Genomic DNA, 24,269 nt, shown 5'->3' with positions numbered 1-24,269 from the left:
ATACCATAAATTTATCATATCCCCAAAGTCAGCAACGTTTCGCCATTCCATACCGTCGTCCCATATCTCGCCGGGGATAATAACTTTCCTGTCACCGTTCGCAAAACCCGTCGGATGTTCCGTGCAGCCAGAAGAAACTCCAAAGACCCCAACTGGCGGCCTCAGTTTGTGGATCACTCCGCTACAAATCATTATTTTAAAATGATTTATCGCCCGGCCAGATAACAAACGATTGCGCGTCATTAAAATGATTTAGCTACTGGCCCAGTCCTCACCAGCCCCTCCCTACCCTTTCCGATTGGTGGGGGTTCCTATACCGTGCTAGGCGAATCGATTTCGGCACCATCCGAACGACCGGATTGTTGTACACAGAAATCATCTGTACCCGCCCGGGTATGAAAATTTATGTCTAAATCGCTATGGTGCGGAAGATCGAACTCACGTGGAGTCGGTCTTCGTCGTCGTCGTCGTCGTCATCATCGATGCTGTCAGATGGCGCGCGCGGTTTTTGGGACGCACATAAACTAGATTTTGCACAGTCTACTAATCACACCGCCCACTGGTGATGCTGGCATGGGTGAGTAGGAGGTTGAAACCCACCTATACAATAGTAACGCAAAATTTTTGGAATGTGTTGGTATTTCGGCGATCTTCGAGTACCTACCAGTTGCCAGCACCGTTGATGGGCCGATGACGGTGCGATGATGGCAATGCGCGCGCAGTCGAATTTTCCAGTCTGCCTCCCATTTGCTGAGACATGCTGCTCGTACCCGACGGTAAATAGTGCCCCTATATACTACTGCACCAGGACACAAAGGTTACAGGGCGGTGTTACGCCTGGACGATGCTACCGGAAAATCGCTCGGATGGAAGAACGAACATCGACCGAATGACGTCGAAACAGGTTGAGGTAGTTCCGAACGCGCGTCCCCAACCAGAGTTGCCAGCGGGGGCAGTAGTTGATGAATGTACGGTTGGATCCTTGCTGTTTTTCGAGCTTTCTGTGCGATCTTCATTAACGAAATACCTTTGAGCTTAACAAGAAACGACGTCCGACTGCAATTACCAATAAGCAACCATTTTTAAATCCCAAAACCCCATACCTGTTGATCATCCGTCACCCAACCGTAACAGCAAAACCAACCATCTGGCAGCACTGGCCCGCTTTCGTCGCTCATTTGCTTTCTGCACGCTTGGCAGAACCATGTGAGCTTACTGGAGTTGAAATTTTTGCCCCCGTGTGGGTGTACGGGACGCCTTCAGCTGGCTGGGAATTTGCGATGAGAAAACTTTGTTCGTTTGTTCCGGATGCAACAGCAGCAGCAGCAGCAGCTGCGGTGGCAGCGATGACACAATCGACACCAGACCAAGCGACCGACGGTGGCGGCTCCGGCTGCTGTTGGATTTCGCACTCTGGTGAGTTTTGTTGGCTGATGTAGCTACTGATGCTGTCGGTTTTTGGGGTGGAGATTCCGGATGAATGATGTAGAAATGGAAAAGCTGCTGCTGCTGCTGCTTGGGCAGATCGGTTGCTTTTTGCGGAGGGGGTGGCATAGGGGGATGGAAAAAATAAAACCTTTGGGAATCGATCATTGCCGCTGCCTCCGACTCTGAATGGTGGAGAGCTGCACAGCTGACTGACTACCTTTCAGCCTTGAGCGAGGGGAGAAGGGTGGAGCAGAAGCGTCGGGATTTTTGTAATGTGATGGAAATAATTTGAAATAATTATTCGTAAAATTTTGGGTCATGGTCAGGTCGATGTTTAGAGTTGAGTGAGCTCGAGAACGGTTTTCTGCTCAGTGATTCTCGGGTGTGTGATGTCGGGCGGTAAAATTGCCGGCTAGCCGGATACGATGCGTTCATGGCGGAGTGTTTTGTGGTGGAGGAAACGACAACGAAAAAAGTTTGTCGTTTGCCGGTTGTTTGATACTGTTATCCGATTGAAGGACGGTTCCAACTGACCGGCTGTTTGCGAATGTTTGTAGTAATTGACACTGAAATGAAATTTCTATATATTTTGTATCTAATTTAGAACTCATCTTCTTGCTTTCATTTCAGCAACTCGATCGATAATCCAAACGTGTGTTTAGAAACTATCCGGTAAGTAAAATCATTCATAACAACGAAGAACATTTCCTAGAACTCAACGTCAGCTTGGGGTCGGACTTACATATAAGTAATCACTATTGAAATCAAACTATATTTTGGGGTTCAATTAGCTTCTTGAACGACCGCTAGAACACTCTTATTCAACATGACAACATTCAACGCCTCCACCAAAATCGCGCAGGGACCACTTCAATGGAAAATATATATTCACGGCAATACTTTTCCAGCAACAGTGTAAGCTACTTTAATAATTTTGACAAGACATACCTAGCAAAAATCTAGCGTTTTATTTGAAGAAATGATTTTGTTGATTCCTTTCCAAATAACTAAACAATTTAGAGCTGATTGGTTGGTCGTTTTGCATTACGTTTATTTAAGAATGATTATGGAATATGTGCATTTTTTGCATCTCCGCAAATACAGCTCGTTCTATCACTCGGTTTGAAAAAGTAACTCGCTGCGCCCCACTACCTCAACGTGTCACCAACTAATCCGTACTGCAACGCCCGCTTCGACGCCAACTGAAAATAGTACCAGGCAAGCTAGTGTATCTATTATATCTAACGTACCATATTTAGGTTCCAATCCGATTCAATTCCCGACTAGACAACAATTCACTTGTGATAACACCAGCCTACCCAAAAAAACATCCAATCGACACTGATAAATATTCCTTGTTTGGACGTGAGTCTTTGTTTTTTTTTCCTTTTTCAAGGATTTTTATGAACGTGTCCACTGGAAAACAGACAGAGAAAGAATGACCGGAACGGTGAGAATGAAGAAACGGTGCAAATTCACCTTTATTGGAAACATTGAGAAAAGATATGTCCTCAATCAGGAATCGAACCTGGGTGCGTTAACCACTCCGCCATCGAGGAACTGTGATGATGCCATTAAATATTCCCAACAGTATCGTGATCACCGCCGCAGCCTCCAATACCTCATAATTGACCCATCGACCTCCAATGTCTCCTATATGCAGATCGTCGCCTCTCCCTCTCATAGATCGGGCCAAATCTATCTCGTTATCTACTTTTAGGTCTAGTGAACTGCAGTGGAAACAAAGACTCACGTCCAAACAAGGAATATTTAAATTCCATCAACGGCTGGATTTGTCGTTAGTATCTGCCGATAGGCTTTGAGGGCAGACGTCAACATGCCTCTCCATAGCTCTATTCACTGCCAAAGTCTGGCGGCGACTAAGTTAGCTAAGGAGGCAAACAGTGATAATAAATATCTCAAGCCTGAGCGCAGTCCACTGGACCTAAAAATAGATAACGAGAAAGATTTGGCCCGATCGATGAGAGGGAGAGGTGACGATCTGCATATAGGAGACATTGGGGGTTGATGGGTCAATTAGGAGGTATTGGAGGCTGCGGCGGTGATCACGATACTGTTGGGAATATGTGATGACATCATCACAGTTCCTCTAGGGCGGAGTGGTTAATGCACCCAACTAGAGACTGGAAGATCGCAGGTTCGATTCCTGCTTGAGGACATATCTTTTCTCAGTGTTTCCAATAAAGGTTATATTTCACCGTTTCTTCATTCTCACCGTTCCGGTCATTTTTTCTCCGTCTGTTTCCCAGTGGACACGTTCATAAAAATCCTTAAATAAGAATGCTAATCGCTGTGTTCTCCGTCTTCGATAAAGTTATAAATATTATCTAGCAAGTAAACAACCCATACGAAGCCTCAAGCAACAAACAATCGTCAGATTCTAGATCCGTTCGACCAGGTGCTGGCGAAACTCGATGGATGTGTTTTGATTGGCAATAAAACCTCAGCGATAGCGGGAACCGGTTCCACACGAGTTCCGTTGTTTAAATTTTTTGCAGATAAGTACTCGAAAAAAATATGATTTGGCATGAGATCTGTTCCTGTGCCATGAAAACCAGCATTTTCATTACAGATAACGCTATGAATTTGGATATAAAAGAAGTTCCTCAACAAACAGGGTATTAAGTTTCATAATGGTCCGCTACGTTTTGGGTAGACTTAATCCAAGCCAGCTTCCATTGTAGCAAGGACCAGTTCACGCAAAAAGAGCGAAATCCACCAAATTGTCCGCAGCCCCGTCCAAAGCAAAGTTTTTGACAATAATGAAGCGGAAACTGAAGATGAAGAGCACAGTCTACTTTGCCGTTGGTCGGTTGATTAATTGGTGGAATCAGCGATGCAACACAGTGGATGAAGAGCGACATCAACAGAAAGGTGCGTGGACTTCTTCGATATAACGTGAATGATTTGTTCAATTATTTTCGCAAAATGAACTTTAATTACCATTTTTGCATCTTCAGAATCTTGGCTTTCTGGTTAGTTGCAGTGTTAGAAAATTTCCCTTGCATAAACAAACATATGGACGATATGCCGCTATGGATGAAAAAATACTTTTTGGAAAACTTGCGCCAATTTCAAAGTTGGTTGATTACAATGAAAGTCTTCCGGCCACAGCTACAGATTCCCTGCCTGATCAATAGGGCATTGCGAAAAATCACTTATTTTTGAATTCTCAAAGTAAACCGTTCATATTTAGTATTCGATCTTCTCGCTTATCTGGATTTCGAACTCCAGGAGTAGGTCCTTTCTTTAACCAGCAATAGTAATTTAGATTTAGTTTAATTTAACTACTAAATTTAAATCTTTAGAAATAGTTACCCGATAGCTTAACGAGTATGATTTAGTATTAGTTATCATGCTCGTGAAAATAACCTTCAAATCAATCCTAGATATTATATTATATTAAAAATAATAAATATAAATTCACATTGTAGTTTTTAAATTAAATTACTAATAATAATAAAATTACTGTTGGTAGAAATTTATATTAACTTTAAGTGTAGTTTTAGTAAATAAAATAGTTAAATTCTGGATAGCTTCAGGTTCGACACAATCCTCTTGTTGGCATTGGGTGTGTCCGTAACGCTGGCATAGAATGACGAGCTTTCCACAAAGGGCGTAGCAAGTGGCCTGTTGTTCACTTGGCTCGATTGTAGGTCTGACTTCGGCAGAAGTAGAAAATAGACTAGTTATTGTTTATAACCTGGTCAATCTATTGTTCATTCCTAGTGATTGTTTGTCAATAAATCATCTGCCCTTGCCGTTGCAACAAATTGTATTAGCAGCTAACAGCAGAGTCATTTTATTCAGCAACTTATACCCCATTTACATTGCTGAATCTTAAAAAATTTCACCAGAAAAAGCTAAACAACTTTTTCCGAATAAATGAGTTGAGTCAACTTTGTATAATACATACAGCCAAGCACTATCTCTAACCAATGCAAGTTAAGTCGGGTTTTTCGTGTATCTCTTGAATTTTTTCGAAGCTAACAGCTTCCTGGGTCGCTAGCTAGACACAATATCAAAAAATATGATGTCAGAGACATTACCATAAAATTACATAAAATAAATCGGCCCTAATGTAGATCTACGAATCCCGTCATACAATTAATCTGGTTCTACGGATCCTTATGAAACTGTATTTATGCCATCATATAGGATGATGCGTCAAACGAATTCTCAGTTTGTCCCGAGGACCGTGCACTTTAAGTTTCCCGGGTAGTGTAACAATACTCTATAAGCTAAGTGAGCTATAAGAAGCATCAAACCATCAGCAAAAAATCATAATATCAGAACGAAGAAAACGAACAAAAGAGCACACGCCAGTGTGCACCCCAGTGAATGCACCGCAGTGCACTCCGGACCGCGCACCTTGGTGAATTTATACGAACATGCCACGGCGAATTTAAAGAGTAAGAGAGCGCGGTTCTCTCGCACCAAACCAGGGCCGGCGGAATACGTGGGTAGTATGGGTAGTACTACCCACTAGAAAATTGCCGAGGGGGGAATTACCCACTCGAAAGTTTGGAACAAACCTAAACCTGAGATTAACCACGTATGCGTCTCGCGCACAAAATGCATGCGTCTGAAACTCTCGATGTACAACAAGTTCATATTTTTAATCAGATGCAAATTTCTTTCCTTTACAATTTAAATTTCTTTAAAAAATGTGATAATAATTAGATTTGGTTTGAAATTTGAAATCATATTTTATATTTATACTAAAGGGAATACATTTTGACACATCTACATCTTGAAACAAGAAGTTCAGATCGACAAACAAAAATATAATGCAATTTTATTCAGACTAATGGATGCAGTTAGAAATATTTTTAAAGACTAGATACACAATTTGTAATTTTTGACAAGAACAATTATTTGATTGGAAATTGAAACAAGAAGAAACACTTGCAGCCTTTTTATAAGAAAGACAAAATCAGATGTCCAGAGAGCTGATAGCATGTCAATCAAAAGAGAACAGATAACTAAATTAGGATATCCATCGTGTTTAAAAATATGTATATGAGAGATCGAGGATAACCAGTACATCTCTGACTGAAAAGAGGCTGAAACGATTCGTTTAGCGGTGGTCTGGCGCTAGAACACTAGGTGCGCGACCAGACAACATGTTTAATGTCGCGATAACCGTCACCATAAGCGCAGAGATCACTCTCCACGACCTCAATACTCCGGAGATGCGCATTTAACGTATAACTATTGGACAAGGCCCGAAGGAAGTCACGACCTTCATCCATCCTCTTTAACCAAGATTTGTTGATACCTTTGAGAAAACTAAACGCCATTATCACACGGAAATTTCGAAGCGTCCTCTGACAAGAAATGCTGAAAAACTCGTTGAAGCTACTCTATCTTTCATAAATATTGCCGTCTAATGTCTAAGTTTCGGCTTCTCATTACCATCTAATCTAAGTGTCCCCTTTCTCATTACCCGGAATGGAGTAATGTGAAAGAACTCAAACTAATAGTTGTATCTGGTAATTCGGTAAGATTTTTCACATAAAGCACTCACGATCTCCCATATTTTCCCCAGGAAAAACAAGGAGTGCTTTCCATGCTTCATCGAACGGAGAGCCTCCTTGGAACTGTATCAATGTGGGCATATATATAGGTAAATATAAAACCATAAGTTTTGTGGGGTGAATGTTTGCAGCACAGCCTCTTTTATAATCACCACTACTGCCATAATAATTAGTAGAGAATCTATTCATAGCTCTCATAATCTGATGAACGTTACGGTTCCCACTACGATGCTTAGTGTAAGCATCTTTGCTGTCAGATAAATTTGTGTGTTTAAAGAACAATCATTTCGTTTATATACAACATTATCATTTCATCGCGAAACGTCTAACGTTTGAATGTGGATCTACATGGAATGCTATTATCGCCGAAAAAATATTCTTGGTTCCGTGTATTCCGATCAAAGGTAGGCCCTAGTGACCAGTCGAAATATTGTTTCTCTCCTTAACCCATTCATGCCCATGTTGTTTGTGGACAACAACGTTTTTAAACAGCTATAACTTTTGATTGAGCCGAGATTTGCTCACAAAAACAAGTAAGGCTCATTAATGTGATTATTGCCTTTAATTTGAGTATTAACAGTTACAAGGATCAGCTCTAGAACTGAAGTTATTGTAATTAGTCTAATTATATTCCGATGGAGCAGTGCTGTCAGGGACAGTTTAAGTTGACGACGGAAAATGATTTTTTCATATATCTTCGTTATGGTGCAATATTATTGAAAACTGATAAAACTTATCAATTTAGACTGTCGCTGGCTACGTTTTCCACGTAATTAGACTATTGTAATTATTCTAGGAGAATTGTATTGAGAATTAGAAGGTAAAAATTGACCAGCTTCTAGCACTGCCATGGAAGCACCTATCTTTATGAAAATAGGCTTTTCGTGTTTCTTGACCCAACCGTTTTCAAGGAAAATTAGTTTTGAAACCCTACATGCACTAGAAAAAAGTTGGGCATGAAAGGGTTAATCCGTCGACGAACCGGTGCCAATAATTGCTTTTTTCAGCTAAAATTTTATGAATTTGCGTTCTTAACATAGCGTATATTCGAAAAAAATCGGGCGATCCGACGTTCAAAAAGTCCTTAGAGGACCTTTTCGCATACAATTCTGAGCACTCACTGCCCACATAATAGTGAGAGGACGTCCACGGTTGCTAGCGCCGGGCACTCGTTTAGTCTGACCTAAGCGTTATGTGTCCGACGGGGTACCCGGTTGCATTTTTATGTTTCAATTGATGAAATTCCAATGTTTTATCCATAGCTGGAAATTGAAACATTGAAACATCTTAGAACTTCACTAAGTTAAGCTTTAATAAAATTGTTGATTTAGTAAGGAATTGGCTCCTGAATTTTTTTACTACGTAACAGGCCGACGAGGGTATCCGGGTACCCATAAAACTGAAATGCCAATAACTAAGGCACCGTGCCTTGTTTCTACAATGGATAACTCGAAGCCGAATAGATAGACGAGTCCCGTTCAAAAGAACCAACTTTTGAAGAACAAATCCGACGAAACGCTCGAAGTGAGGCTGATGGAAATCATCGTTTTCTTATACTCCTCGATTTTTGCTGAACGCAGTTGCTTGGATACCAGAATTTCCACTGCCTGAAGCGAAGGGTTTTGGAAGGAGTCAACCCCGTATTTCGCAAGTAATGCCCCTCTCGGAAACTACACCATCAATCTCTTCTTTCCGGGCGGGTACGTAGACAAAATACTTTTTGTGCACGCCCGAGGGTTGTTTAGTTAGATCACATGATATATCGATGATGTTAAATGGCTTATCCGGAAGGTTTGTTTTGAAGAGGAGATTAGGAGAAGCTGCATTATTTTTGCCATTGGTATACAAATCGTCCTCCATTAATCCTGAAAGGATGTCGGTCGTCGGAGATACCTTCCCATTAGTCAACACTGTCAGTGTCCTCTAAATCGCAGTTCTATAGCAGAGTATGGAAAATTAATACAACAAAATTTAAAAGAATGGAGTAATGGCTTCTTAGCTGTACAAATGCTTCATGTAGTATCAGTAATAAACAAGCACATTTTCGCTGAGCCGTTGGTCATACAGCCCGTTAACAAAGGGTGCTTCCAAATGGCCACCAGCTAAAGAATATTTTTCGTTTTCACTTACACACGCAATGTCTGCACTTTCGTTAGAACGGGTAGAAATGGCTCCGAATCTTACTACCCACTCGGGAAAAAAGTGTTCCGCCGGCCCTGTCACCAGTGCGTTCTGGGTTTTCAGTGGTGTGTGATCATTAGACTAGTTCAATTTTTGACTTTTAGCTCCACCAGGCTCTACTGATGCCTTTTATGGCCCTCAGTAATTGTGCAAATTTTGGTACCGATCGGTTGTGTCTACGGACCCTCCAAAAATTTCAAAGTTTATATGGATATTTGTATGGAGAATCGGTTAAAATTGAAAATAAATTCTTAAAAAATCACCTCATCAACCAATTCATGAGAACACTATACATTTCTAAAGGTATTTTTCTACTGAACACATTCATGGAACATTGCAAGTTTGTGAAAATTCGCTGAGAAAAGTTATTAACTAAAGAAACAGCATGATTTCAAAACAAGTGGATTTTATTATTAAACATAGCAACCCGGTTTGAAGAGCTCCATCGTTTTACAAGTGTAAGCTAGGCTTACCGCCCACCGCTCCCGTATGGCAGATGCAGCTATTCAAACAGGGTTGCTATGATTAATAATAAAATCCACTTGTTTTGAAGTCAAGCTGCTTCTTTAGTTAACAACTTTTCTCGGCGAATTTTCTCAAACTTACAATGTTCCACAAACGTGTTCAGTAGAAAAATACCTCTGGAAATATATAGTGTTCTCATGAATTGGTTGATGAGGTGATTTTTTAAGAATTTATTTTCAATTTTAACAGATTTTCCATACAAATTTCCATATAAACTTTGAAATTTTTGGAGGGTCCGTAGACACAACCGATCGCTACCAAAATTTGCACAATTACTAAGTGCCGTAAAAGGAATTAGTAGAGCCTTGTGAAGCTAAAAGTCAAAAATTGAACCAGTCTAGTGATCATTGTTTCCTCTGTGTATGCATGAAACAGGCACGCCAAAGCTATTAGTACCTGGTGGCAGTCATGGGATGTATTGCCGAAGGAAACGCTGCAGCTGCTACGACATCGGAACGCAAACTGATGAATGTGTCTTACGATCCATTTTTATACTTGTGTCGTAGACCAGTTCAGTTCATTGTATGACAAAGGGGTTCATTGTATGACAAAGGGGTAATCCTAGCAATGCTCGCTTCTTGGTCGAATTGTACGGACCAATCATGGCGCAGATAATTACTGCTTTAACAAAATCTGTTTTAATCCGTTATTTTTAGTATTTGCGCGTTCTACATTAGTTGCGGTGCACGTTTCCAATCAGATAGTGAAAAAATCAATTTTTTTGCTGTGCAGCAATAGATGTTCACCTACAAAAAAAATCGGGTGATATTCCGACCGAAAATTTTGAAACGGATCACATATCGTCGCTGTTGTGCTATCTTATGACAAGCGCCATTTAGCACATTTCGAGAAAAAATATTTTTAAGTTTGAGATATATCATGAAACTATGGTATCAACAATTCAAAGAATACAATTGATGCTTCTATCTATTCTGTATTGATCTCTCAAATATTACGAAGATCGGTTAACCATGTTGCGAGTGCTTACTATAAATGTAAAGATAAGTCGCACTCACACGTATCATAGGTTGTATTGACGACAAAATTTGTATGGCGTGTCATAATCGTGTATGAAAAAATTTCCATAGAAAAAATCATCAACTATTAACTTTTATTCATATCTTAGGCAGCATTTGGTCTATAAACAATTGGTGAGATGCATTTTGAAGGAAATGATTAAGGGAATCTAGAAAAAATAGTTATATTTGGTAACAGTATTGCCAAATATGCCATATTTTTCTAACAATTCGTATATTTTTGTTTTGAAAATGATTATGCCATTGCGTTTTTCAGATAGTTTTACACATAAAAAGATGTATCCATCAAGGTAACTTGAGCCAATCCCCAGACACAGTCATTTGAAGCAAAAAACTCACAATTTCTCAGCAAGTTACTCGCTATATCTCAGTGAAAAAGAAGAATGTCCAAATTCTGTAAACGCCATTTTGTAGAGATTTTTAAGACAAGTAATGTGGCATATATCTAACTTAGTTTATCCGAAAATGCCGTTTGTCATAAGATAGCACAACTGGGGTTATGTACCGAATTTATGCGTTCATACCTCCTTTCAAAGATCAAAAACTATTTCAAGGATAGAATAAGGATGAACTTTTATAGGATTTTCGGCTTTTGCGGTCTGATTAATCAGAACGGGTGATTTATACTGCCCGACGTTTCGGCCACTGGTTATGGCCTTTTTCAAGGGAAATACGTTATCGTTCTTCGTTTGAGTGTCGTTTGCCGACGATCGGAGCTTTTTTTAAAAAATAAGCTTCAAATATGCCGTTACTAAACAATTGCATGAAAGTTGACTAACCAGTGGCCGAGACTTCGGGCAGTATAAATCACCCCTTCTGATTAATCAGGCCGCAAAAGTCGAAAATCCTATAAATCTTACTCCGGTCGTCCCCCAAGTAAAAATAAGGATGAGCTATTTAGATTCAGTAGATTGGTGAAATTACTGCAAAATTGCCGTTCTTGATCATTGCACAATGATCGAGGGTATCCGGAATAATAACAATTGATCAATGTTGAAAAGGAACTTTTTAGCCACCAACAACCTGACAATGTTAATAATTATTTCACCAGATTTGAAATATTTTGATTCTGCGATACCTATTAATATTATAATTTTATACGTTACCGAACCCATCATCCTAAATCGAATTCCAATTACAATATCAACCCGTTGCAAATTGGTTCAATTATTTTAGTTGACACATACACACATAGACGTGCCCCGGTCTCGTCGGACTGGGGCTACTCAACAACACATATTTCTTGAATCGGTTAAAATTTTGTGTTTTGTAGTGATGTACAATGACAACTTTCCACATATTTTTGTTTCAATAGTGTCAGTTTTTTGACACTACAATCTCGCCTAACTGGCACTAAGCAAACCTAATTTCGAATTAAATGCGAAGAACTGGAGAGTATTCAACACAGACACTTTGACCCGATAGACTGGGGAATAATAAATTTGTGCCCATTAACGCTGACATGACGAGACATGAATTTCAAACTAATTAGTAATCCCGCTAAAACTTCTGTTGGAGACAGCAAGTTTCGGTTTTAAAATTTTCAGTCTTTTATTATTATGAATCTAGAACTTAAGCTGTTCTGAACATATTCTAAGCTTTGAAGGTGTTTATTTCATTTCTAGAACTTACAACTTACTTCTTTTGCCGGATCTCCCACCCTTGCCCCAATTTTTCTTATATTTCATAATGACTAACAAATCTGGGAAGATCAAAACATTTGTTTGCTTATAATGAAAAGGTTTGGCTTTAGAAATCAAAATTCACCCAGAATCTGATATCGGCTGTCTTTGTGCTACTTGGCATAGCAAACTATCTGCTATGTATATTTCCGGAAGCGTCGCACATTCCGCTTTAAGTTTGAAATTTATGACAGGTTCTCCTCTAAAACATACACACCCGCACACATTTCGCAAGCTATCATCAAGCCTTATCAAGCCTCCGCGCTCCATGTACAGTCAATGCATTGCTGCCTGTTCTTCAACCGACCGACCGGGCGTATACTCCAACCACTGACTTAGTACATGGAGTACATCTGAAACAGAACTACCCAAACTCATACACTCATACACATTCCCGTTAGTAACCAGGGAAGTCTTCTGCCAGGACAAGGTACATAAATACATACGACCAAGCCAAGTGCATACATAGCATACTGACAAACCCGTAACTCGGGGTAGTTTATGTGCTCGCTGATGTGTGCTGTTTTGAACTGGAACCGCCCATCCGGAAAATAATTTTAAATTACACACTCTGCCGAGCCGAAGCTTGGCCGAGAGCTGACCAGAAAACCCGACCAACCGGAGAGGAAACTTTTCCTCGGCTGAGCTACCCTTTGTCCCTCCCAGGCCATGGGGTTGGGTGGACGATTCTAGCCCGTTGTGGAGCTAAGCAAACATTTACTCACACACACATACACACACACACACAAACTCATACAGATAGCAAAGTCACGGGGTCCTTCGTGTGTGAACGATGAGTTGAGGTGATTCGAGCATGTACGTCGTCGCGGCCGTCGTACATACATATCCATACTGGGACACACTGGCTGATGATGTGCTGAGGAGGGCTTCCCATATTTCTCGGCTTTATGCGCAGCCCGTACATGCGAGAAATATGGGAACGCGCGGAACATGTAATAAGCAAACACACAGCCCCAGCAGTGATCCTGGCGGGTTGGCTCCGGCGGAGGATTCCTGATGTGTGTGGTGTGTCGGAAAAATATGCGGAACATGGTCGTGTCGTGTCAGATTCGGTGACCAATGAACATGATTCGTCGTTTTTCTGTGGGTTATGGGCGAGTTCTTGCTCGGTTCGTACTTGCGGATGCGACCGGAAGGGGGGGGGGCACGGAACAGGAAGCGACGGCCGGGGAAACTTGGTAATCTAACTGGCGGTGCAGCTGCAGTTCTCGGTCGGTACAGTCTTATCGGCTGTCCACCTATATCGTAGCTCAACGGTGCAACATGGTAGGAACAATGAATTGATGCGTGGGGGTTTGGATGTGGGTGTGTGGTAGCATCCTGCTCTGAACTACCAACGAGAAATAATTTTGAAGAATGATCTTCTGCCAGATATTGCAATCACTGATGGTTCTTTGTTTGAATTTTTGGTTGTTCTCGGAGGCTGTTTGGAATGCTTCGAAGGGTAACTGATGTTGACGGGCTGTCAGGTAGGAGGATCCGACGATAGTTCTTTATTTCCACTAACATGCACAGTTGAGATGATGATTGATTTTTGCCGGAGGCTTAATGTTGTGCTTGATGGGTATGTCATTACCGATATAAATATTGATATTTCGCAGATATTATGATAAAAGACGGATTTGTCTTAAATGATGCTCTCAGTTTTTACTACAGGGTTCGGGAGTTGAGATCGTAAGGCTGTAAATCATAAATTTGAATTTAGACAAGGCCGAATTCAAAAGACTGAAAAATCAAAAGGCAGACTTTTCAAAGGCAAACTTTCTCGATGCCGAAATTGAAATCTCGATGGCGAAACAAAAAAACATCATTCTGCTTTAAATTGTATTAGTATAAGTTACTAATTGATGCAATATGATCTGTAATCACGGTTTGTGTGCAATTTGCGAGCAATGCATCAACGGTTGAGTCGAATTTGCTATTTAACCTCAAGATGTTCGTCTTAGGTACAGTTCCCCTACTTAGTGTTTCTATCAAATTTCTAGTTCATTTTTTGCTTCATCGTTTTGAAGGATTCATGGCAATATGCTCACTGAAGTCTAGATTATCCCAGTCATCTACCCTTGAGACCTTCTGGCATATGCTTTTGTCCGCATCTTTTAAATCATTTAGAGAAATATTCGAAATTTCTCCTGCAAGGATGCGCATTATTTTCCCATCTACAATATGTTACTTTTAAAGTTCCGGAACCCTTCTCGTTACACAAAGGTGATGGATTCCACCCTGATTTGCCCACGTGTTATGCCAGCTTTCAAGATGGTTTGTGGATAGAAGCATCTTTTCCACAACGGTTCTATAGTTTGACTATAAAGTCGGATGGTACATGGATGGACGACCATTGTTGTTCCTTCCCATTAAATAAGTTTCTTCAAAACCCTCCAGAAGCTTAAAAAGGGTATTAGACAAGTTAAGCTTCAATTCGGAATATGCTAAGAATCCTTCTAAGGTGAACGTACTGTCTTTTGAAACCATGAGCATCTAGTTTTTTTTATTATGTTTTGAGTCCAATGCAAAAACATCCAAATGGAATACAGACAAAGAATACCGCTTTTATATTATCGACTTTCTCGAAATTGGTAAGAGTATTTTTCGGACAAAGGCTTATGTTATGCTCGTTTCCTAAATCTACAAAGTCCGACGCTGGAAGCCCAAGTAGCAATTTAAGTTTTATAGCACACTACAAGTGAAATCTAAGTTTTAAGAGAGACTTCAAGAGTGCCATAAATCCTCAATTGTTACTTGGGAGTGTAACCAACTTCAGCTCGTTCGCATTGCTGTCACACTGGCCATCAGCTGTCTATAAATTGGCTGACTGACAGTTCGAAGTATTGTTGTAAGTTGCGGTTTGCCCACTACTTGGGTTCTGATTGCCCGACGGACTCTTCTTATCAGGCCGGCCTAGGTGCTTCTACCAAGATATTCAGATTTCGTAACACAACTAATAACATAAGGTAAACAAACAAAATAACTAATAGATTTACCGACTTTTATTCACTACGTCTGGTTTTCTCCACTTCACTGCTGCTACTGCTGTTGACTCCCTGCTGCAGGCGGAAAGACGGGTAATCCCGTTCGACCGGCCGGGACAACCACGGCCGAGTTCTCCCGAAATTACTGCTGGCTGCTCCGGCAGCTGTTCTTAGCAATTAGCTAAGGAGGTGAGCAAGGCCGGGACCACTCATTCCTCGTGAATGGTAGACACCGCAGTGACCTACCTCAGGTGGATCCATTGTCCTACCTGCTTCGGCCTCCTTTACGACTAACTATGAAAGAGAGCTATGCTCGTTCGGCTGATCCTCCACAGCGAGGGCGGTGTGGTATCATTGGGTCCTTCATATTAAGCCGAGGAAGCGAGATGCTCCTTGGCAATTAGATTCCGTTATGCGGTGACTCAACACCACAGTACACTTAGCACCCGGAACACGGGCCGTTTCTTTCGACGGGAATCTACTGTCGCACACACGCGCTTAACTTTGATTACGGTGGCGGGTAACTGTCCTGAAAAAAAAAAACAATTTTCTGGACATCTGGTTGTTACCGTGGGCCGTCACTTTCTCATCTGCCTATCTGCACAAACAATACCGTTCACAAACGCGAAAATGAACAAAAATTTACAACTAAAGGTGAACACTATACTGCCCATATATGCATAAGAGTCCCATATTGAAAAACAGTAAGCCGAGAAAAACGCTGTTCAATATTTACATTTTTCATTGAGCCTTATGGATAGGACAACCATGTTTTGGTATTTTTTTTCAATATTTTCTTAACAAACCTGGTAATTTTATTTGTGCATTATGATTCAGTGGTGATGCAGAATACAATCCAACAGATATCTCATTTTCGACAAAAATCCATATGGGACTCTTATGCTTATATGGGCAGTATAGTGTATAGGTAAAATTAGGTATATTTCCACCCAGTGCTAAATTGTTACCTTGACGGGTTATATTGTTTACAAGCGTACGTTTATATTTTCCGGGAACTAACAACCAGCGATTGTTCGTACGTTCAAAACATGAATAAGTATTCTTACCGATTAGTTGTTTACATCAATCGCTCCGGCTTTTTTTAATTTTTTGACGACGTTCGTGAAGTTTTATCGTTGTTTATCGTATAAACTGACTAGGAATTTCGTTTTTCCCGTTGTCATTGTGCAGTGTGGAAGTGTCTCCTGCACGGAAACGAAAAACTACCTAAAATTGAGTTCCTTTGACTCAATCTCGTGGTATCGTGGGGGAACTTAAAATTAGGTAAACCGTGTTGAAGGTAGTGTCCATTTAACCACGGCAAAAATTACAACTCATTGATAGGTTTTTATACTCAAATTTAAGTTGAATTTACCTAATTTTGAGTATACCCCAAACAACTCAAAAGTACCTTCCTCCACGGAAGGCCTCGACTGAGTCGAATCTCTCGTTTTGTTTTTGACAACACTAATAAGTGCGAAAGTGACGCACAACTCAAAAGTAAGTTAAAAGAACTTATGCTGCAGGTTGCTTTATTTAACCGTGTGTTTGCTTTTATGTTGTGAAAAAAAACTAGCGAAGAACCAGAGAAGAGAAGGGCCACTCAAAATCAAAACTTCTCACAATTCTTTTTAAAATCACTAGCGGCACGTGGTGTAGAAGCCCTGCAAAATACACTGTTAATCAACACATTAGTTCAAAATTATACGACGTTACTGGTATAAAATATCTAGCAAATTCATCCCCGATAATCCGACAAGTGGTCAGAATATGTTCTACCAAATAAAAATTGTCATGCAATAATTAACCCAGCTTTCAAATATTAACTGCGTTTTTGGGTTGCAACGGATATTTTACTTTAAAAAATAACCAATCTTTTTCCATCGAAAAACGAAAGTTTTAATGTGAAAGTATGTAAGTATGTTTAAATATCGAAACTTTTGACTGCACAGTTAATGCACTGCCCAAGAAAGATTTTCAATGGATATCTTCCCAATGGTTATTGTGTGTCCTTTCTTTTGAGAACCACCAAGCAAGGACATTAAATTTAAATACAAACAGCATTTTGTTAGCCAGCCATTTTCCTTTTCCAGGATTCGATATAAGTTTTTTGGTCCTTATAAAAGTGGAGGAAATTAGTTTATAATTATTTTCAATCTTTAATATTGGGGTCTGCTTTGTATAAATTCTCATGAGTATCTTTTAATTTTTACGAAATGTCACCAAGGTCTGTAAACCATGACAATCGTTCTGACTACTCACCAGTGCTGCCACAATTAAACCTGTACTGGGAGTTGAAAATTCTTCGTATTCTGTACCAACACAATGACAAACAGAATCATTTTATATAATTATTTTTCATTCGAGATAGTGATATACTGAGTTGGTTTCGCCAGAAACCAGTCAAAACTACGGTGTGTTCTACTAAAATTTCCGAAAAATCTATAAAAAATTGAAATATTTTCAAAAATCTGTGGAAATCGGTGAAATTTTCATCAAAATGTTAAAAATCTGTCTTCTGAAAAAAAGAAGCTGTGACCAAAAATCAGGCAATCTATGAGACGTTTGTTTGACAACTCAGTGGAGGGTTTTGTAACAAGTTTGTTTTGTTTTACTCCTGCAAACACAAACATCTTTCATTAGTTCCGATTTGTTTGATGTTGGATCGAATCAATGGTTTTGTCGGACGTTGTGCCCAGCAAAGCGGAGTAACGTCAGAAGAAACAATCAAGAAATAATCAGCTGATCCAACACGTCTCATGGATTACATAATTGTTAAATAAATCTGTGACATTAAAGAAAAATTTGTGAATGTGCAACCCTGGCTGGGGCTTGTATTGACATTTGGATGCGAGATGTGACCAGAGTGTATGTAAGGAGAGTGAAGACAACTGTCATGATTATCTGTCAGTAATATTCCAAACGAACAAATGATCTCTCAAAATACATGGATTTGTCTCGTTTGGAATGACATTGACAAATAATCATTGTTCCAATTTTGACAGTGTCGTCACTCTCCTTATATGCACTCAGGATGTGACAAACTTGTATTCAGCAAATCAAATGAAGCCTATGGGTGCTTACAGAGTGGCGGCGAGAAGCTAAGCTGGGGCTAGGGCTGACATTAGAATGCGAAAAACCTGCTTGCTGCAAACCAAAGGGATGATGTCAGAGTGAAAGCCGAGCAGATCTGCACCGGCTACTTGCTTTTACACTGACAGGTTCCATTTGATATGCTGCAAGCAGGTTTCTGGCATCTCGCATCCTACTGTCAGTACCACCCAAGTAACCCATAAGCATTATAACGTAGCCTAATATCTGCTTTAGATCCACATATAATGCTGTCTTGAAGAGCCGTGAAGCCTGATATTATGCTGGTGTTAGGCCAGAAAAGGAGAAATATAGTGCTATTACTGTGCATAGATTGACAGCTCGTTTCTGCAGTACTAATGCTATTAGCATTAGCTTCAGTTGGCTGTCATTGTCCGCCATGGTTTTAAAATCATTTCTTATGTTTCCTTTCGGTATGATGAGCAAAAGGGAAAAATTTTAAAATAAAATGTTCTGCTTAAAACCGTAATTGACTGCGCTGCGTTTGCTTCCTAGACAATATTGCATATGTTCGATTGAAATGAAATATGCCCAATATAATCTTCAAGAAGAGTTGCATAACAAATAAACCCATAGCATTATAATAGCATTATATCGGCTTTTTATTTGCTCTATAATGGCAGTAAATGTACTTGTAAAGCTTACATGCTTTAAAGATCCTTGAAGCATGTACGAGTTATATCAGCTTTATATACGCCATATAGAGAGCCAGTGATAATGCTATATGTCGGTTGCGCTATTATGCATTATTGATGCTAATATAGAGCTTTATTGCATTGTTAAAGCTGTAAAGGGGTTTCAATGCAACATTGGTGCAAATGTATAATCAATATAGTGCAATGGCTTAATGCTTATGGTTACTTGGGCAGCACATACACAGTTTCTCGCCACCACTCTGTAAGCGACCTATCACAGTAAACGCAAGCAATCTGCGCAGATCCGCTCGGCTTTCATTAGGTTTGTTTCAATACACGGTTCTTGCTCCTAGTTGCTCCGTAGCAAACAGGAACAAAAAAACTTGCTAATTTTTAATTCGGTTTGCTACTAGAAGTAGAAAAGGAGAAGAAGTACTTCCAGTTTTTCCTATGTACTGTAACAAACCTATTTTGACATCAATCCTTTGATTTGCTGCAAGCAAGTTTCTGAAATCCCGCATCCTAATACCAGTGCTAGCTCCAGCTCAGTTTCTCGCCATCACTCTATCAGCGGTCTAACTCAACATTTATAACCTGATTACTGGTATGCATCGTAGTGTTAAATTATTTTACCTGTCGTGTCAAAAAAAATGTGTACCAAACTGTACTTTTTACAAAAATATGTTATCCGTATCGTACAGAATTTGTACCAAAAATACTCGAAAAATCTGTACCTTTCTAGATAAATATGTACTTGTGGCATCGCTTCTACACACTTTTCAGTTCTGCGTACCGAGAAGCTGTTATTAATCAGTTACTCAGCAGTCAAGTTAAGGATTTTTTCTAAAATAAATTTAAAAATAGTTAAACTGTTCGAGAAAACAACTTAAGACCGACGATGGCTTGTATACGTTCATTGGGTCATTAAGCCATATGCTGTTTTCGATTTTTTCCGATGCAGCTGACGTTTTATCGAACCTTTTTTTATTTTTTGTTCGAAAAATTACAAATATTTTTTTACAAAATTGAATTATCACGACAAAATCTTCCATTGGATTTCCTAATATGTGCTAAGTGCTCTTGTGACCTTAAGTACTCACATTAGCTGTCACTGCATTAGATTGGAATTCAGAAAAAAAGTTTACTTCTTCAGCTTAATTATCACAAGTAATATTTATGACAAATGGAAAAATCCACCACCCATGCGGAAGATCACGTTCCACTAGTTAGAAAGAGGGCGCTGCAATCATGTGCTGCTTAGCAAAGGTTCCTTACGAGTTACTCTTCAATATGCAAAATTAATAAAAGCGGACCAGGTAATCAGAGAACATTCCGTTGAAACTGGATGATTCTCCGGACGCCCCGCAAAAATAACAGATAATGTCGTTTTAGAAAACGAGCGTTCAATGATTACATACAGCAATAAGCATAATATCAATCAGAAAAGTAAAATCTATGATACGAAACGCAATAATACATTTTCTGTTATTTACTGTACGCTTTAGCGAAGCTCTACCTTACCGCCTGCAACGATTTATACGAGCCAGTCTCAAAAGTTATACTAGTTGAAACGTCATACGGGTGCACTCTCAAATCAAACCAAGGAAAACCAGCAACAAATCCGATTCGCTTTTGTGAGAACTTTCGTAATTTTTTTTGTTCGAAGTGGTACTTCTCTTCTCTGGAAGAACGCAATCGAGTGAACGCCTGCGACTTAACTACCAAAACCTTCCACCGAGCGCAGCGCCATCTATATTTCATTGTTTGCATTCTGAGATCGGCATGCATTATGGCAACCCAGTTAAACTCATTCCGGAACCGGTTCGGATTTCGGAATGGAGCCATTATGGATTCCAAATCAAATGCAACAACCGATTCCGAATCAATCGGTTTCAGAATCGGTTGTTGCATTTGATTTGGAATCCATACTGACTCCATTCAGGATTCCGAATCAAATTCCGAATGGTTTGACCGGGAAGCAGCCCGGGAATAACTTAAGGTTGGACAATAGTAGCTCCCATATATTCATACTCACAAGCAAATTTTGTGGTGATTTGGTGATGTCATGGCGACTCGTATGGAGCAAAATTTGAAAAAGGCGCACCCCCATTTTTATTTTCCATATCTGCAAAAAATAAACAATTTAAGCATTTCTATCATCAAATTTATTTCGCTGTTCAAATTAGAAGCTGTTCTCATTCCGCCATACCTCAACAGAAACATAGATTCCATTTTGAATTTAAAAAATCCAAAATAAAATAAATTCGATTTTCGGAAATTCATGAAGATGACTTTCAAAATCGAGCCACTTCCACTTATATTGAAGTTTCCGAAAATCTTCCGGATCGAATCAACATTTCCCCAGGCATGAAATCCTCCGGTAGAAGCTGGACAAATTCGGTAACCATGGATAAATTTTGCGTTGGTTTCGTTCCAATCTGGATGGACGGCAGCTCCAAATCAGCATCAAGGACTGTCTATCGGTACCATTCTTTGTTACAACCGGCATCTCACAAGAAAGCCATCTCGGTCGAGTAATATTCCTCCTCTACTCCAGTTATTTTTTTCTGCTCGGGTACATACTGCCAACTTACCCCGGGGTTTCCGTGTCACATATTTTTTCTCTAGAAAGGAGACAATGTATCAAAATTCTAATAAAATTTAGAGATGTGGCCAACAGTTTACCCTTGCATGCAGCGTGCTCTATTTTGCAAGATCTACCAAAATCAACACGGAAAAAAATGAAAACAAAACACACCGCCATTTAGTCCCGGTTTTGAAAAAATGACATTTGGAGATAATCTAGTTTAAAGCTTCATGTTACCACTACTTTAGGTAGGCGAGGCACGCTTCAAACGCTGTAACTTTCGATCTATCGCTCGGATCTCTATGAAAATTTGGGAACATATTTTAAAGAGTTGTACTTTCAGATAAAATTAAAGATTTTTTTTGACATTAAAAATGTCTTACTCCACTATCTGGGGCTGGGTATCATTCTAAATTTTGAAAATCTCCTATGTAACGAAATTATGTAAGGTTTGTACGGTTATAACTTCGCAATTAGTTGATGGATTTCAATCATTTATACACCAATAGATTCAGAAACACCTGACTTGAATATAATTGCTAATAAGTTTGATGTTCTATACAAGTATTCTATTGAAAATCGGTTGGATTGAAATTGAAAAATTTCACGAAAAAGGGGGAAATGTGCATATACGAGGCGGTTATTCCGAGCAGAGCCGTCAATACAGAGCATTTAAGAGGTCAATCAAACAAGGAAAAGTTATAAATATATGTACTGAATTTCCTTGTTTTCTTATCATTCGAAACTTGATGGTCGACGAGTAGTGTACGGACGTACGTACCTAAATGATTCTCATAAACAATCGGCCAATAATTGCCAATGTAATGTAAATAATATTAAAATTTAAGATAAAGAAATATGTTGACAGTCGGGATTTGACACTATAGGAAGGATTTGACATATCGAATTTCACGACAAATGATGCCCTGTCAGAAAAAAAATAAGGAATGTTTTCTCAGTTTTCCCGCAGGGTTATTTTTATTTGACATAAACACTCCCAGTTAAGCTCAGCCGGAAATGAACTGGAATTCTGGCTGGTTCCAGTTCGTATTCCGGCTCCAGTGACACAACCGATTCTAGTTAGAATCGGTTGTGTCACTGGAGCCCGTGTACGAACTGGAACCAGCCAGAATTCCAGTTCATTTCCGGTTGAACTTTACTGAGCTATCCATTGCATATAGGTTTTTTTTTATTTTGGGTGTTGTCCTGATAGGCCAGATGTAAACAACCGCAGTTTTCCTATGTATGGTTGCCAAGTTTTTATAAGATTTATTTTAAAAAACAAAAAAATCGTTTTTACGTATTACAACGAATTTTTTTTTGAAATAATGTTATATTATGTATATTGGACCTAAAATTTATCGAATGGAACGGAAAACTATATATAGCTTAATGACCCAATTGTGTAGCAGATTCCATAGAAGATACGAGTACCGTAAATTTTGATAGAAATGATTTTGTAAAAGCATTAATTAGCCGTGCTTTGATTTGTGGTTTACTTGTTAGCGCCGTCTTTTTGACGATGAACCACATCTGAGATAGGTAAAACGAATTGTCTATAGGAAAATGTTTTCAGTTTGCATTTGATCATCGTTGAAATCAGTTCGTTTGTCGCCGGCGACCCGGTTCGTTAGTTCCTGGAAGAAATACTCCCCGTTAGCAGCAGCAAACAAAAGCGCTCTCAAAATTCACAACAAACAGTCCTTATTAGGATCACAAAATCGTTCTCAGGAGAACTACACTTGAAATTTCCATTTCGTGCTTTGGAAAATAACTTCCCTCTTATCGGGTTAGTTATTTTCTATAATAATATCCGAAAAATGTGCGATAAAACAAATAAACTGACCAATTGAACGGAAGCAAGAAAATACCTACAAATACTTAAATCAGAAAAGTAACATTGACGGAAAAATGCTTCGATCGTTTCTAAGTGGTCGATTTGTTTTCCAACCTCAATTATTTGCGCGGTGCTGTACGGAAAAAAACAGATTTTTGCGCGATTTGTTGGAAAATAATCAAAACAATTGTGTAGTAGATTCCGTAGAGGATACGATTTGTTACCTTTTGTGTGTAGTTCTAAATAAGTCGATGGTATTACAAGATGTATCCACGAATAATATGGCTGGCTCACAAAAATGGTCGCATTTTTAATGTCGTCGTTGTCGTGTCTTGTACACAACCCTTTAATTTTTTCGATTTTTTATAAATAAAGATATGTAACCTCTTTAATCGAAGCTTTACTAACGACTGTTATGTCAAATATTCAACTACTATATATTGTCTTATGTCAAACGATATTATGCCAAAGAGGGTAGTCTTGTTCAAAAGTTGGAACAATTTTTATAGTGTTGTGATTCACTGTTAGTACTGATTATTATTCATACGGATACAGACCCTTCTTGATCTTATTAGTTTAATGTTCGAAACGTTTGTTTTGCTGCACCTTTGAAGCCTACGTCGGCGGAAAAATATGAAGATGAGTAATGTTCTATCAACGACCATGCGGTAAGCTTGGGTGGAATACCTACCAGC

At 39.4% G+C, this 24,269-nt stretch overlaps 1 protein-coding gene across 1 annotated transcript in view; it reads left to right on the top strand.

The window, feature by feature from the left end:
- The window catches only part of LOC131691803 (coatomer subunit beta'), a 289,311-nt gene that overhangs the window by 103,052 nt on the left and 161,990 nt on the right, over window positions 1-24,269 (top strand). Inside the window, exon 2 of the mRNA XM_058978454.1 lies at window positions 2,059-2,100. The gene's annotated coding sequence lies outside the window, so the exon portion shown is untranslated. The remainder of the gene's footprint in view (window positions 1-2,058; window positions 2,101-24,269) is intronic.

The sequence above is a fragment of the Topomyia yanbarensis genome, chromosome 3 (genome assembly GCF_030247195.1).
Source record: "Topomyia yanbarensis strain Yona2022 chromosome 3, ASM3024719v1, whole genome shotgun sequence".
Classification (NCBI taxonomy): Eukaryota; Metazoa; Arthropoda; class Insecta; order Diptera; family Culicidae; genus Topomyia; species Topomyia yanbarensis.
The sequence above is the reverse complement of the archived record's forward strand: the minus strand, read 5'-3'. Positions and strand labels throughout refer to the sequence as shown.